The 14395-nt window shown below is 44.1% G+C and overlaps 1 protein-coding gene across 1 annotated transcript in view; it reads left to right on the forward strand.

Moving 5' to 3' along the window:
• The window catches only part of FSHR (follicle stimulating hormone receptor), a 2702145-nt gene that overhangs the window by 33288 nt on the left and 2654462 nt on the right, over positions 1-14395 (forward strand). The window lies entirely within an intron of this gene.

Consider the following 14395-nt stretch of genomic DNA (forward strand, 5'->3'; position numbering starts at 1 on the left):
AGCTACCTTGGCTTCTACTCCAAGCCAGGATACATTTCAAGACTGCATGTATCATCTACAAAGCAATCACGACTAGCATATCAGCATACCTGGTGGCTAAGGGCCACATATCTGGTGGCATATACTCCTCACGCAGCAAACTGAACAACCGGCTTGAATCATAACTCGTCCACAAAGAGAAGACCTGCAAACAATCCTTCTCTTGTAATGCACTAACCCTCTGGAACTCGATCCCGGCCTTGGCTGAGATTGCCACCCCAATTCCCCAATTTTACAAATCCCTCAAAACATGGCTCTTTCAACTACACCTGACCAAGGACTAATTACAATGGATGCACATACTGATGTACATACCTCACAGTACTGTGCTACTGTTAAAAGATGCCAGCCCAAATGCCTGTTACCACACCCTGTACAAAGTCCACTGCTTTCGAGCTAGGTCCGCGCTTTAAACAATAAAAAAAAGAAATGGATGCACAAATGACAGTCTACCTACTCTACATATATCCAAGGTGCAATAATTCTCTTTTTTAGTTCATGCTATGCTACACTTGGACTCTTGGATCTAAGCCAGCTATGGATCAATACCTCTTTGGTTACAGAGACAGTTTTTCAGTGATTTGACTCTGGGCCAACTGTAAGCTTTGATTGTGTGGGCAAGTCCCAAGTACCACTTGCTGACTGTGAAAGAGGGTCGTACACAAATGGCAACATTTAAGTACATTAAATGAACATTGCTCTGCTGCTCAATTGTGTACACATAGCATTTATCAAGAACACTCCGTACAAATAAAACATTAACCAATAACAAGTGCAAAGATGAAGATGCAGTGTGATGTTATTGACAAGTGACAGCACTGTACCAGTGAAACCGGTGCAAATGGTAGACCTCATGCATGTGAACATGCTCTCAATATCGATATGATAAACGCACACTGTTAAACATAGGCAATAGGTAGGCAATATAGTCTAGTCATGTAGTAAGTAAATGGCATCACTCCTGCGATAACATTTGAGGTACGACATCACAATGCCTGCTGTCGTTCACAATGTGAAAGACGGCTTTTTATGAAGAATGCGCATTGAAAACCATGATTATCTTTTGCCCATTCCTTCCTCTTGAACTAATTGTCTATGTCAAATTGCAGTCATCACCTGACAAATAAGGAGACCTTTCAGACAGCATGTATTTTTAGTGAAATTTTGGTGTTAAATAGAAGGAGCCAGGAACATGCAACGTTGCGACTTATGCTAAATCAGCCAGTCAGTTTAGGAATGCATTTTTAATAAACTTTAGAAAGTATTGTTTTGCAACCCGTTATACAAGCTTTATATCCGTTTTTGGTTTTGGTGCATTGTGGTGGCGTAAACCACTATAAAAGGTCAAAGCAATGCTGCGGGTAATAGAAGAGAAGGGGGGTTCAAAGCCAACTCTGTGGTTGATCTGGCAACAAGAAATGCCCCTCCACCATACACACCAATGGGAGCAAAATGTGGGCCAATCAAGGGGGCTGATGTATGTGCCTGGGCTTCCAGGCAGTGATCGCGGATTGATTGGTTTCTGTTTTTACCTAGCCTCCCCTAAGAATGCCAAGGTGGGCAGAAGTCACAGCATCCATGACAACCTTGCCTCATTTCCGTAACACACATTTCTTTTCCACCTGTTTCTCGTCTTTGCTTTGAAATGCTTTACTTCCTTTCATGTTGGTCAGGGTTTCTATGGGCGCGTCGCGGTGTGTGTAATGGAGCACTCCTCGGCGCACAGCTCTGGGACCCCCGGTTTCCATTTGCATCGTTTTTATGGTACAACATGTGCAACACGCTTTGCACACAACATGTGCAACACGCTTTGCACTTGTGAACAGTGCCCATTGAATTTCATGATTATTTTATTTTACAAAATTGGGCAGAAGGCCCGGGCCGAGTGCATTGTTGTACTCGATTGAGCCCATTGAGCATGGTGACTGTCCTGCAGCAGACGTCCGGTGCTTCTAGCTGAGACACGTGCGTTTGCATGTGCTAACGGTTCCTTGCCTCCTCTTCTCCAGCACACAAGACCAGCGTGCACCTAAGAAGAGTGGTGTTCTCTTGTTTATCTTTGTGCTTGCCACCCAGGGACGGAAGCAGGACCTTTCAAATATTTCAGTTGAAAGGTGTCTCGAGCCTCGGGGGCCTCCAGCAACTGCTCCCATTTTGACAGTCAGCAGTCTTCTCTAACAGTAATAGATTTCTTTTTGTATTATTGTTACTCTGGGGGTTTAAATGTGTTCCTTACATGCTTCATTTGCTGCGGGCCTTCCGTCTGTCACTTCCCTCAGGGTAGAGAGGAGTGTTATCGCCTTGTCGTCTTTCAACACAGTGCCTCCACATCAGCCACTTGCTGACAAGGATTTATAGATTTTCAGTGGGCATTTAGCATTTCCAATATCTGCTGGCTGGTCACCTTTTTTAATAGGTGGCTATTTACCCTGACTGTATTTCTTTGTCTCCTTTATAATGTATGCAGCCACGGGTGCCTCAGACTTTTTCCCCCTCTAAGTAAGAGGGGGCAATAATTATGCTGAAATGATCCCCCATACATCTTCAGCTGGGCCTGTTGCAGCCCACAGCCTTTATTTGACTAGCCAGGCTCTGCTGAACTGAGCTCACTCGCCTGAGTCGCCTCCTTGCTCCCTCTGATTGAGTATCTGACTTCTCCACAGTCCTGGACGTGTGGGCCAAGTAAGTGTTGCACACAGACACTGCCTCATATGTTCAGGAGCCCGATCCCTCGCGCACTTAATATTTAATGTGTCTCAACCCTTCCCAGATGCCAGTCGTTTTTACCATGTTGTTTTCTATTCCAACATATTTACTGTTTTTTAGACTATTAATGGGCGTGCCCACTACACCAACATGTCAGACACCTTCCATGTATAAAGTGCACTTGTAAACAAGCATTGGCAATGCCAACAGTTGGGCTTTTGTGTAGGCATGGGAATGGCACGGCTGTATTGTTATCAACTGGCAATTGCCCTGTCACTCCATCCCCCTCCTTTCCCTGTTGCTCCTTCCCCCTCCTTGCCCTGTCGCTTCTCCCCCTTGTCCTCTTGCTTCTTTCCCTCCCTGCACTGTCAGCCTCCTTCCACTCCTTGCCCTCTTGCTCCTTCGCCCATTTGCCTTGTCTCTTCTTCCACCATTCGCCCTGTCTCTCCTTCCCCCATTTGCCCTGTCTCTCCTTCCCACCATTCGCCCTGTCTCTCCTTCCCCCATTTGCCCTGTTGCTCCTTCCCACCATTTGCCCGGTCTCTCCTTCCACCATTTGCCCTGTCTCTCCTTCCCCCATTTGCCCTGTTGCTCCTTCCCACCATTTGCCCTGTCGCTCCTTCCCCCATTTTCCTTACTGCTCCTTACCCCCCCCGCACAATTTGCCCTGTTGCACCTTCCTTCAAATATTGTAAAATGCAACGGTGTATTGTTGCTAGCTGAGTTTTCAGCTATTGGATTATTTATTCTCCCTCGTTTGGTCATTTATTTCTTATTGCTACCGCCACAGTGCTACTCTCGCCCGCCCCCAGTGTTGCCCTTCATTCGCTTCCATACTGTTATTCCTTTCTCCATGCTAAATGTAAAAACTACAAACGCCAAAACTATTGGCATTGCCAATGCTTGTTTTCTCTGTAGTCAGCTGGAATACTGGAATTGATCTGACCTCAGAGTGAGCAAGAGATCAAGAACTAAAGGTAATAATATGGCCCTTGCATAAAGGACTTTGCAAGTTACATTTCCATGAATTATCTCATTCATTAATTATTCTTCATTTCCATTTAATCAACAGCAGAAGCACTACACTCTATTCCTTTCACATAAGTATCAATAATGATGGAAATGCCAGTTCAATGAGATGTAAATAAGATACTGGGGCTGATTTACAAAGCGTTTTTTCAGTGGGATTTTCCAAATGAAAAGGCTTTTGTAAATCGTACCTACTGTGCTCATAATGCCTTTAAAAGCTTTAAGCGGTGAAGTTCCAGACAAGTTGTGTTAGTATGCCATCAAATTAATTGCATTGCTTGAACGCAGTCACACCTTTCAAAGAGTCACACATTTCAGTGTGGATAGGACATTGCATTAGCAAAGATATATTTTTAGTTTGATCAATTCCTGTGAGTCATTAAAGCTATGTTGTCCACTGCTGCTTCGGTTGGTAATTCCCAATCACATAGGAATGTTTCCAGCTGTGAGATGTGGTCTCACCAAACTAGGGGCCAGAGCAGTTTGAGGCAATATTATTTCACAGGGCAGGCCGGTAATAGCCCACCAGCCAAGTTAAGCGACTAAGTGAAGATGTTACCATCAGGATTGGCCCATCCTGGACGGTAGTGTCGCCGTTACAATCGCGAAGTTCACCTGCAGATGGTAAACGCTGTTTTTGAAGAAAACCAAATGGAGCTTACATCATCCTTCAGTCAGTCCAGCTTCAGTGTTGATGACCGTGATGTTATCAATATGGAAAAGGGACTTCACTGCACTGCTATGAGGCAGAGTGAAAGATCAGGTATGTTTAGTATTTTTCTTCAAAATAGAGGAGGGCCTGATTTGCAAAAGCCCTTTTCAATGAGAAAATCCTGTTGAAAACCATTTTGTAAATCAGCACCAGGAGCCTTCGGTATCAAACCAGATCCACAAATACATTAACCAATTATGGGTCTGATTCACAGAGCATTTTCCAGTGGGGTTTTGCCATTATAAAACGATTCTTTGAATTAGGCCCCACATTTCTTCTTTAGAACATGGTATTGAAATACCCTAAATACGAAAGAGGAAAACAAACACTCTCACAATTTGAAAAGGGGAAAGGCATACCCTCAGTGTAATCTAAAAATATAGTGAAATAATGCGATTTTGCTAGAACATTCACACACAAATCTGTCAAAACTATTTTTAAAATATCTTGAATTGAGATTCAAATTCTCTGTGTGTCTCTATAACATCTGTCTCTAAATTTTGTTATGACTATGACACAATTATCAAATCAAATCTAAATTGCAGTCATTGCAATAATGTACAAAAAGGTGATACCATAAGACACCCACGTACTGGTCAGAAAATAAGCTTCAAACATTATGCCACATTGCCAAATGTGAATCTAAATTTGTGATCTATGGTCATCTGTGCCCATGTGGACAGTTATATGTAGGCCAAGTGACAAGGAAAAGGAAAGAGAGACTTAACAAACCCAAGTTCAACATCAGGATGAAGAATGTTAAATCCCCGGTAACCAGACATTTACTAGAAAGAGACAATCAATAGCTCAATTGAAATATCTCATTCTTGAGGTAGTAAAAAACCCAACCGGGGGAGGCAACCACAATGCACTACACATGCTCAGAGAGACGTATTGGATACACACACCAGATTCACTGATCCTACTGGGATGAATGAAGAGTTCAATGTCATACCGTTTTTATAACAATGACAAAACTCTCTGTAAATGACTGCTCCATCTGAGCTAGACAACATATGACAACATTATCCTATGTACTCTATTGTAGAGATCATGAAGATATGCATTCAAACCTATATATATAAACCTATCACCTGAGATACTCTCTAGAATTGTGATTGTACAGAAAGTAATAATGATTTGTCCAAAGAGTGAATGTTTACATACCATGTATCATATATCATTTATTCATTAAGTGAACTATGAGTAACTATATCACAAAAGCCAAATGTACCATGTCCAAATTACTATATGAAATGTTTGGTAGGTTACTACTTCACTTTAGCTAAACATATGTCATCAACATGTATATCTACCATCCGAGATACTGTCTGACAATGTGAGTGTACTGTACACAATTATGATATGACCAAAAACCGTATGACTACATACCATGTATCTTCTTGTATACAGATTATAATCTAATGAAGAGCATGAGATTGTATTCTGCTAATAGAAAGAGATGCTGGTTAAATAGTAGAATGTACTTCACATTGCAATGATTTGGTCCTATCATCTTGACATACAACTAAAGAACCATGTGTTTGTACTTACCATGTATATATCTTCTACTCTCTTACAGTTCGACTGAACACTGACCTCCAATAACAACTGTAGATGTTTGTATTTAATAGACATGAAGGTCTCTTAAATCTAAACAAAACCAATATTGATTGTTCGGCACACAAGGTAGTAGATTGCAATAGCAACTCTTAATGTTTGTGTTTTATAGATATGGAGGTCACCCAAATCCAATGGAAACTATTAATGGTTGTTTAGCACACCACGTAATAGAACTCATTGGGCCTCATTACGACCCTGGCGGTACGGAGTGAACGGCGCCGTAAAAGGTGCCGGTGCCGTTCACCCCCTACCGCCGCATTACGAGTTCCCCTCGCGGGACACGGTAAGCACGCCTGGGAAAACCAGGCGTGCTTACCGGGTCCCGCGAGGGGAAGAGGGAGCAAACAACGGGCCATCTCGTAATGACCCGTTGTTTGCTCCCTCTCCCATTCCCATTCAGCCCTATGGGGGCTGAAATGGGAATGGGGAAGGACCGTGTCCGGGTCCTTGGAGGGAGGAATTACCGGACCTTCCGACCTCGGAATGGCCCGGTAAGTCCTCATTCCGAGGACCCGGACCCCGACGCGATTTCGGCAGCAGCCATGCCGCCAATAGCAGCATGGTTACCGCCAAACTCGTAATGAGGGCCATTGTGTCCTCTAAACACTACACCTATTTAATTTTGCGAACAACCACTGATTTGGACATTCCATAATTAGGGCCCAAAACCTTTAGGCACATTATCAGACAGTCATGATCTTTATTACACATTTTATAAATCGAGTATATGTACAAGCATCAACAACATCTTAAAATTTGAATAACTATACATACATTAATAAGCAGCCATTAGAACGGCATGCTGATAAACAAAAAACGTCAGATATGTGATGTCATTGCGTATGTGATGATGTGACACGTTATGTTTTATCTAGCTGCCATTTTGAAAAAAGAGCAAGAGACATGCGAGCTGGTGCCACGCTGGTAAGCTCCATTCATACTTACACCTAACAAATCTCAACCAGGAGGAAAGGCTATAGTAATTTATCTCCATATATATTGAAGGGGATACAACCCCTACCTCTAGTCCGGAACAGACTCCAGTTAGATATGTATGGTATACCACCAGTTGACTTACACTTATTCACTTTCATAGTGTTAGATTCGTATACCTATAGAAACAATACCATAAACTGGTGATGGATTCTTCTTATCTGCTCCAACTAGAGGACCCTCTACAGACCACCTAAATGCCATCCGAGAGTCTGTAAACCATTTCATGTATCCTGTTTGATAAGGTAGGTACTGGAGTCGCTACTTTATGAATAGGTATGACCAGACCAAATATTTTCAATATATACTACAAACCCTGAATGCACATATGATTTCAGAAAGAGAAACTTCTCACCCAATCAAGAAAAGATTAACTCAATCCTATTATTTGAAGACTAGACCACCTCTAGGACCTCCAAGAATTCAATAAGGCCATGTCCTTTTGCACTAATCAGTGCTCATACCAATATCATTAAGAGCATTGATTGTTAGAAGAAATCCTTATACGAAAGTCACTGTGTTGATTTACTCTTTTTAGATATATGAAACTTAATGTATGAAGAGTATTTGCTACTTTCCTAAAGATGTACTGCTGCTGATGAAGGGACTGTGATCCAGAAATGCGTAGATCTCCTTTTTGTATTTATCACACATTTCTCTGTGAATCATGAATTAAATTCTGGCTTAGACCAGAAAAGAATACTCATTTATTGTTATATATAAGAATTGATCTAAATGTTGACAGAGTCCTTCTCATCATATGTGGTGTGCAGGGGAGTTTCTACCAATAGGGACACTACCTCTCTCTTGATATACAGTAGCCGTTTTTTGTACCAGAACTGCATTTTCTCCCCTGCACCCAGAACATATTAAGAATGATCAAATTGAATGTCTTTTACGTTCAATACAATATATTCTTCCAAGAAAGGTGTGCGTAGTATGTATCTTGACAATGAGGAAGGAGGTCAACCACTCCAGGCCCTGATCCATGATGCACAAGTTCTGACAGAGTCGATTGATCAGGTTGGCGTGATTGACTGCATCAAAAGCAGAGGAAAGGTCAAGGAGGATGAGGACAGAAGGACGGCTGGAGTCTAGATTAGAGAGCAGATCTACATGGGGAAAGGTCAAGGAGGATGAGGACAAACAGACAGCTGGACTCTAGATTAGAGAGTAGATCTTCATGGGTGTTCAGGAGAGCAGTTTGTGTGTCTCTGGCTGCTCTGAAGCCAGACTGATGGTCATGGAGACAACCACCAGATTCAGTGTGCAGAGTAAGCTAGGAGATACCCAGCATTTCCAGGTGTTTGCCCAGGAAAGGAGTCATAGAGATGAGGCAATAGTTTTCCAGACAGGTAGGATAGGTAGAAGGCTTTTTAAGGAGGGGGTTCACAAGGAGTGCTTGAAGAGATAGAGAGGAAAGACCCAGTGGTGAAAGAGTGATTGCAGAAATTGCCAAGGCTAGAGTGAGGGTGTCAATGTAGTCCTTGGTGGTTCTGGAGGAGCAGCGGAGAACCTGTTTGGATGACACTTTCATAGATATGACTTGTCTAGTAACATCGTCAGGTGTTGTCAGAGATAAAGAGGACATATATATAGAAAAGGATGCCACGGAAACAGCTACCCGCCTACACACGTGCTAGGTGTGACTAATTGCAAGAAGTGCTAACTTTCATGTCGTTTGATTGATAATGACAGAAACAATACAGATATACATATTTTAATTTGTAAATACAAAACACTCAGACATTTTTTTTTGTTAAAAAAAATAGCAAATGCATTTTGTTTACACAGAACATCACATAAAACACATTTAGTGAAAGTCAATGCTTTCAATCAACCAAAACAGTTTCTTTGAACTTAACACAATCATCATATATTGGTGATGTTGTGAGGTTAGTAAGGGTGTGAAGTGAACGCCTTGTTATTTCATACAGCCTCTAATTACAATTAACTTGTTCTTGACTCTGTCGACATCAAAAAGTGTGTTTCTGGGTACTAGCAATGGTTATTAAAAGGAAAACACTCTGTAGCCAGCTGAAAGTGCGATAGGATGTGTGCTGGACCCGTCTTCAGGACTTTATATAATACCACCCAAAGTTGGATGTCAAAGATAGTTCATTGGTTGATGCCCTTCACTTATGGCAATCTAAAAACCAAAACGAAAAAAGCTGTGTTGGTAACATGATAAAAACCAAATAAGAGTGTCATCTCTCTATTATTATGCACATGCAATAGTTTTCAATAACCTTTCAATTACTTTGTTGGCGTGTGTGGCCTCGAATTGAATGAAATTGTGGACGAAGTTCAGTTGTCCGGACTGTGAATCTTCACAATTATTAGAACTAGAAGAAATTTTAAGTGATAAATTAACTTTAAATGTTCATTTTTGCAATTTCTTTTGGCTTGACTTTGTTTGTTATCTACAAACTGATTCAGTACTGTAACCCTCTATCTATTTTTTGGGGAAGCCCAAAGGGGTCTTTATCAACATTTTTAAATGTAACAGTGAAACTTTTAAACTTTTTAAACTGCCCGAGATCTATTTTACCTAAACCAACGTGCCAAATATTTGAGATTTAGATGTAATTTTAAACAACATTGGGTCTATGATGATAATAGATAAATGGGTACCTTCAGACAAAAGAAAAAACAAAGGATATTCTTTTGATAGCTTCAACAGCCGCAAGTGTATTTTCAGCGTGTCTTGTCCTCTGGTGTTATAAAGTGGCGTTCGCCCAATCTGTCAATATAAATGCTATAGTTTAGCGGTCCGTGATTATCGAGAAAAATGCTGCATCCAAGAATTTCTTAAGCACAATTATTCAAAAGTTTACCTTTATAACGACTTTTTGTTGTAGCTATCCTGCTTCAACGTTGCTATTACTCCACGGCGACCTCAACTTGTGGCTGACGTATATTGCCACACTTGCATACAAACAAATGAACCTGCACTGCAATGACACGCTGGTTAAATGCATCTGCCATCTTGGAATGAAAAATGGCGGACACGGCTAATGAATATCATGCAAACTCAACGTGTGGCTGCCGCACTTGCATACGGAAAGCTAAACCTGCACTGCAATAACATGCTAGTTAAATGCGTCCACCATCTTAAAGTGAAAAAAGGCGGACGCGGCTAATGAATAGCATGCTGAACAACCACGGAGAAACTGACATTGTGACAGTTTTCGGCAATTACTGTTGCCGTCCGTGGTGTATTTTATTTTCCTGTCCTCTGAAATTCTGTCAGAGTTGTTTCACTTCCATGCCATAAAAGGAACACATCATCTATATAATGATGCCAAGCTTTGATTTGTGTTTTGAAGTGATTATTTTCATGGTACACAGATTTATTTTTTTTTAAACTTTTATTTTTATTCAGCTTGGTAGCACAGATACAGGTGAGCAACAACAGAGCATATAAAATCAAAACAACTTAAAACATCACAGACTTATACAATAAGTCGAGGGACTCGCCTCGCGAACAAGGGAGGGTACATAGCAGGACAGCACGAAACTCGGTGGAGGGCCATACAAGAGACAACTGGGGATTAACGAGAAGAGGTGGCTGGGGATGTAGGACCTGAGTCGGTGTCGGGGGGGGACATAAATGAGCGGAACTTCAACCAGATGTCTCTGGGTCTAGAGCAGGCGGGCTGTTGTACCGCCCATGATTCCTCCGTATCGGAAGCCCAAGTGACTGCTCTGAGCCACTGTGCGTGAGTCGGGGTGGTAGGCCGAAGCCAGCAAAGTAGTATAGCCCGCACAGCCAGAAGCATACAGAGGCCAGCCAGTCTCCTAGAATCTCGGTGGAGCTCAGGAAAGTCGTGGAATAAGCATTTCATTGGGGTTGGGGAGATAGGGTGATCAAGAATAGACGAGATAGTGGAGCATACTGCGTCCCAGAATTGGGTGAGGCGGGGGCATGACCAGATCATGTGGATATAGTCGGCGTCATCATGGCCACATCTAGGGCATCTAGGGGAGGAACTATTAGAGATACGGTGTAGTCTGGTTGGGGTGTAGTGGTATCTGTGGAGTAGCTTAAATTGAATTAGCTTGAATCGGGAGTTGAAGGAGACCCTCTGGATACGTGAGCACATATGGGACCAATGGTCTTCGGTCATTTCCAATCCGAGATCAGACTCCCAAGCGAGCTTCAATTTGGGGAATGAAGGGGGCGATCTGGATTGTACCAGGGTGTATAGTCTGGATATTTTCCCCCTCATAGGGAAAGGTGAGGACAGTTCAGTGATCGCCAGCTCATCAGGTGGCAATGCTGGGAAGCATGTGTACTTATGTTTGAGGACTCTACGGAGGGATGAATATTGAAGCCACACAGAGGGTCTCTGTCTGAGGGACGGTGGGAGGTCAGGCCATTCTATGAAATTACCACCTTCAAATATGTCTCGGAGCAATTCAAATCCCGCCTCAGCCCATGTGCGAACAACCGATGGGGGGACCTGTGGGATCCCCGGGACAAAGTTCCAGATCGGGAAGTTACCATGGAAGGGATGGGTGGTGCCCAATATTTGCCACGTTTTGGATAAAGCCAGGGATGTGCACCTCAACGGATCTAGTGAGCCCGATTCTATTGGCAAGGGTGCGATCACCAGGGATCTGATATCGCGGTCACCAACCGACAACTTTTCTAGTCTGACATGGGGAGGGGGGTCAGATATATTGAACCAATGTGCAATGTGTTGAAGTTGAGCTGCCAGCCAGTACTTGAGGAAGTCAGGTGCACAAAAGCCACCCACTTCCATCGGGGAAGCAAGGGTCTGGAACTTAAGGCGGACCGCACCAGAGTGCCAGAGGAAAGTATTGAGGGTTTGTATCAGTGTCTGAAAAAACTCGACTCCCGGCCACTGCGGGATATTAGCGAATCTATACAATAGCTGGGGGAGTACCACCATCTTCAGTATTCCCACCCTACCTGCCAGTGAAATCGGAAGTTTGTCCCAACCCTGAATTTTTAGCGTAAGATTTGTGAGGTATACTTGATAATTCTTCTGGAAAACCCGATCAACGTGACGCGACACCACTATACCTAAATAGGTAAACTCAGATTGGGCCCAAGTGAATCCCAGGGTATCGGGAGGGGGGAGTGTGCTGGGGGTGAGCGGGAAAAGAGTTGATTTAGCGCAGTTTACCGTCAGGCCAGAGATACGACCAAAAAGAGCAACATCCTCCAGTATTGGGGCAAGGTTGATTTCCGGGGAGCGAATGAAGAGTAGAGCATCGTCGGCATATAGGGAGACTATATCAGAGAAACCGGCGGTGCGTAGGCCTCTATGAGAATGAAATTGGCGAAGCATATCCGCGAACGGCTCCATTGCCACAGCAAAGATCAATGGAGAGAAGGGACAACCTTGTCTAGTACCCCTAGCTATTTGGAAGAGGGAGGAGCACCGGTCCTCAGTGCGGACTCTGGCAACGGGGTTTGAATATAGCAGCCTGACCCAGGAAAGAAACGTGGGGCCGAATTTGCATTTGTTGAGTACCCGCCAGAGATACCTCCATGAGACGGAATCGAAAGCTTTTTGCATATCGAGCAAGGCGGCTACTGCGTGGACATCCGGGCTCACCCTGCTTATGATATTGAAAAGGCGCCTCAGATTCAGGGAGGTAGAGCGTCCCGGAATAAACCCCGCCTGGTCTGGATGAATGATATGTGGCATGAAGGGGGCCAGTCGTAAGGCAAGTAACTTTGCATAAATCTTGACGTCGCAATTGATTAGCGAGAGTGGGCGGTAAGAGCCGCATTGAGTGGGGGATTTACCAGGTTTTAACAGGACGGTTATGGTGGCTTCGCGGAGCGTGGGAGGGAGCTGACCCACCTCCACCGATTCCTCCCAGAGCGCGACCAGACGAGGGAGTAGAAGAGACTTGAACCGCTTATAGAACTCAACAGGTATACCATCAGATCCTGGGGATTTGCCTGATGAGAGGGAGTCTATGGCCTCCGAGAGTTCCAGGGAAGTGAATGGGCTCTCAAGGGCTCCGATGGTATCGGAGGAGAGAACCGATAGGGGAAGCTTGTCAAGAAAGATGTCGATTTCTGATATAGTGGCACCGTCCGCGTTAGCATACAGGGATTGATAGAAGGAGAGGAATTCGGAATTGATATCACCAGGGGAAGTGGCTAGGGAACCATCAGGTCTCTCGACGCCAGGAATGGGTGGGGCACCAAACTCACTGCGGAGAAGCCTAGCCAGGAGACGGGATGGGCGTTCACCCTCACCGTATTTCCTCGCTAGCCCAGGGTTATCAAGAAATCTCTGCTCACGGTCCGCAAGTGCGCGGAAGGTATCTAGTTCCGTGCCGATCAACGCAAGGGTCTCAGGAGTTTGATTTAAAGCATATTGGGCCTCCAACTCGGACAGTGTGGCCTCGCTCTCGGCGATCTCTCTACGGATGGTTCTAAGGATGCCATTTTCCTCAGAGAGAGCGATGCCTCTGATGTAGGCTTTAAAAGATTCCCAGAGGGTGGCTTGTGATGAGACGGAGCCGGTATTGGTCTCAAAGAACTCCTCAATCGCCGACTCCAACTCCGAACTGAAGACCGGGTCGAGGAGGGAAAGTGGTTTCATCCTCCAGTGTCTAGTACGGTCGTGTTCCGAGCCCCAGGATAGGGTGATAATCACTGGTGAGTGATCGGAGAGAGTCCTGGGGAGCATCGACAAGCTTGAGACGCTCCTTATGAGTATATCGGACACTAGCCATCTATCAATCCGGGAGAAGGAATCATGCACCGAGGAATAAAAGGAGTAGGCGCGGGAGTCGGGGTAAAGAAGCCTCCATGCATCAAACAGGGCCAGGCGAGGAAGTGAAGAGAGTGTAGTATATGCAGCCCTAGTGAGTTGACGGGGACGAGAGCCAGATCCATCGAGATCCACATCAAATATCGTGTTAAAATCGCCCCCCAGAGAATCGGTACCAACGGGAAGCCATCTAGAAGAGACGTGAGATGTGTAAAAAATTCAGGATCGTCGATGTTGGGACCGTAGATATTTAGTAGGACCACTTCCCTATTCTGTAAAGTGCCATGAAGTAAGACATATCTGCCCAGAGGGTCTATTGTCGTGGCTATGGGGTTGAATCTAATACTCTTGTGAATAAGGGTCATAACCCCCCGGCTCTGTGTAGAATAGGAGGTATAGTATCTCTGTGGTCCCCATGCTTTAGCAACTTCTCACAATACTCAGTAACCGCATGTGTCTCCTGGAGAAAGAGGATCTTAGTCCCATGCCGTTCAGCCTGAAGCTGTAGCAGTCTCATTTTCTTGTA

Source organism: Ambystoma mexicanum, chromosome 4q (assembly GCF_040938575.1).
Source record: "Ambystoma mexicanum isolate Mex_15411 chromosome 4q, UKY_AmexF1_1, whole genome shotgun sequence".
Taxonomy (NCBI): domain Eukaryota; kingdom Metazoa; phylum Chordata; class Amphibia; order Caudata; family Ambystomatidae; genus Ambystoma; species Ambystoma mexicanum.